This window comes from Natator depressus, chromosome 11, assembly GCF_965152275.1.
Source record: "Natator depressus isolate rNatDep1 chromosome 11, rNatDep2.hap1, whole genome shotgun sequence".
Lineage (NCBI taxonomy): Eukaryota > Metazoa > Chordata > Testudines > Cheloniidae > Natator > Natator depressus.
This window is the reverse complement of record NC_134244.1, coordinates 73,608,033-73,610,143: the sequence shown is the minus strand read 5'-3', so window position 1 is coordinate 73,610,143 and position 2,111 is coordinate 73,608,033. Positions and strand designations below refer to the sequence as shown.

General features: G+C 58.8%; 1 non-coding gene across 1 annotated transcript; it reads left to right on the top strand.

Annotated features, from left to right (window-relative positions):
- The first annotated feature begins 621 nt into the window (after positions 1 to 621).
- Positions 622 to 703, top strand: TRNAS-CGA (transfer RNA serine (anticodon CGA)). The gene has a single exon. It is a non-coding gene; the product is annotated as a tRNA-Ser (tRNA).
- Positions 704 to 2,111: the final 1,408 nt, after the last annotated feature.

Here is a 2,111-nt window from a genome sequence, read left to right as displayed (position 1 = left end):
CGAACATAAAACTGAAACAAATCAGAGTGAACCAATAAACCATAATTCCTGACTCAGGGGAAGAGGCTGGGGCAGGGGGGCTGGAGAGCGGGGGAGAGCCGTGTTCCAAGGCAACAAAAATTACAAACGGTTCATAATCTGTAGTCATTTGAATGTGATTCATTTTTCCACTGAGAAGTTTCTCTGAAGGAATGAGAAATCCAGGGTCCAAGTGAAGGGAGCCGTGTCCCATTCTCCCGTCTGACAGTCCAGTCATGGCTTAGTCCTGTTTATAAAGAGAGACAAGAGACAATAAAAACAGGTGAATCGAGCGAGACAGTCAGGACAGGGGAGGATAAAGCAGAGAGGGGCAGAGCTGGGCTCTAACTCCCTGCGTGGCCTTGGTCAGGTCAGTGAACCTCTCCCTGTCTCCCTTTACAGTGGGGATAGCAACAATTACAGGCCCCACGGGAGGGGGTTGGTTTGATGTTTAACCACATGGCTAAGCAACGAGAACCCCAAATCCCCCTCTGCTTTGGGAGCCAGGTTTCCTGTTTGAATTCTGTGTTTCAGAGGACTTCAGGCCTGGGCACTGTGATTATTTACCAGTTTCTCGGGCCTTAGGGGGCCACGTCACTCACAGCTGTGAGGGCCGAGCGGTTAAGGCGTTGGACTCGAAATCCAATCGGGTTTCCCAGCGCAGGTTCAAATCCCGCTCGCAGCGAGGCCTGTGTTTTAGCCACACTTGCTCACCAGGGCAATACATCTCCACCGACCCTGGGACGCTCTCCATACACTCCCCACCCCAAGTAAACCCTGTTCTGCTCCTTTCATGGGGATGCCTGGGATGGTGCCTCACGCTGTGTCCCTGCGGTCTCAGTTCCCGAGGCCTCTGCCCCTCACCCAGCACCCCCCGGCTCAGCCCCGCCCCTGGGTGCTGCTCCTCTCCAGCGCGTAGAAGGAGCTGAGCACGGGAAGCCCGTATAAGAGGCCAGGGGAGGCTGAGCCTCCCCCAAAAGGCCGTCCATGCGGGGGGGAAACGCTGGGGATGTGGGGCGGGTCTCCCCTCCGGAGGCCCGTGGGCCCGTGGTCATCTTTCGAGCGCTGGAAGCGAAGCTCCAGAGAAGTGGGGGCCTGCCTGCACCACGCTCCCCTCTGCCTCTTAGCCCGATGCCCTGCTCTTGCTCTGCCTCTTCCCATCCCCCCTCCGCCCCTTCCCACAAGACCTGCGCCCCACCCCCCTCGGCCTTTTCCCCCGCGGCCCCGTCGTCTCGTGCCTCTTCCTGTCCTGCTCCACCTCCTTCCCCAAGGACCCCACGGCCCCCCGCTCACCGAAGACAGAGAAAAGGGACGGGTGCCTGGCCCCATGGCCCCCCGGTAGCCCCCCTTAGGGGAAAGGGGCAGAAAGGAGCAAGCAGGGGGTGAGTGGAGTCTTGGGGGAAGAGGCGGAGAGGAGCGAGGGGCAGGTAGGGGGACCTCGGGGGCCAGAGGAGTGAACAGTGGGTGGGCGGGGCCTCGGGGGAAGAGGATGACCGGGGGCGGGGCCTCTGTGGCAGGGCCATGCTCTAGGCGCCGGTGGCCCCCCAACTTCTCGGGGTCATCTGAAACCCAGGATGAAGGTGACACAGGGCCTGGTTCCTGTTTGGGCTGAGATTCCATCACACCTCTCCCTTCCTGGCAGTGTGAAGGGGCTGGACGGGGCATAAAGCCCTCCAGACACGGCCGGAGACAGGGAAAGGGCCGTCAATGCGGAAGAGAATCGGGCCCAGAGTTAGACAAGGGGTGCAGAGAATATTCTGGATTCTGGTCATTGCACTTCGCCCTTGCTCGAAATGCTTCCTGTATTTTCTCCATTTCACTCCCTGACTCTCGATCTCTGCCCCTTTCCCTGTTTCGTCCTCAGAATTAGCACGTTCAGCCAGTTAATCGCAGCAATCCCGCCATAACACAGCAGCCTGAAATCTCAGCTCTCCCCCGCCCCTCGCACGAGACCTGCTGCCAGCTGAACTGGAGAAAGAATGGGGAACGACTCTGGTGGAGGGTGTGAAACAGACCCCCGGAAAAGGTGAGTTTTCACAGGGATTTCCTCAAATTAGGAGAAACTTGGGGTCCCAGTTAGTGCCCAGAAAACC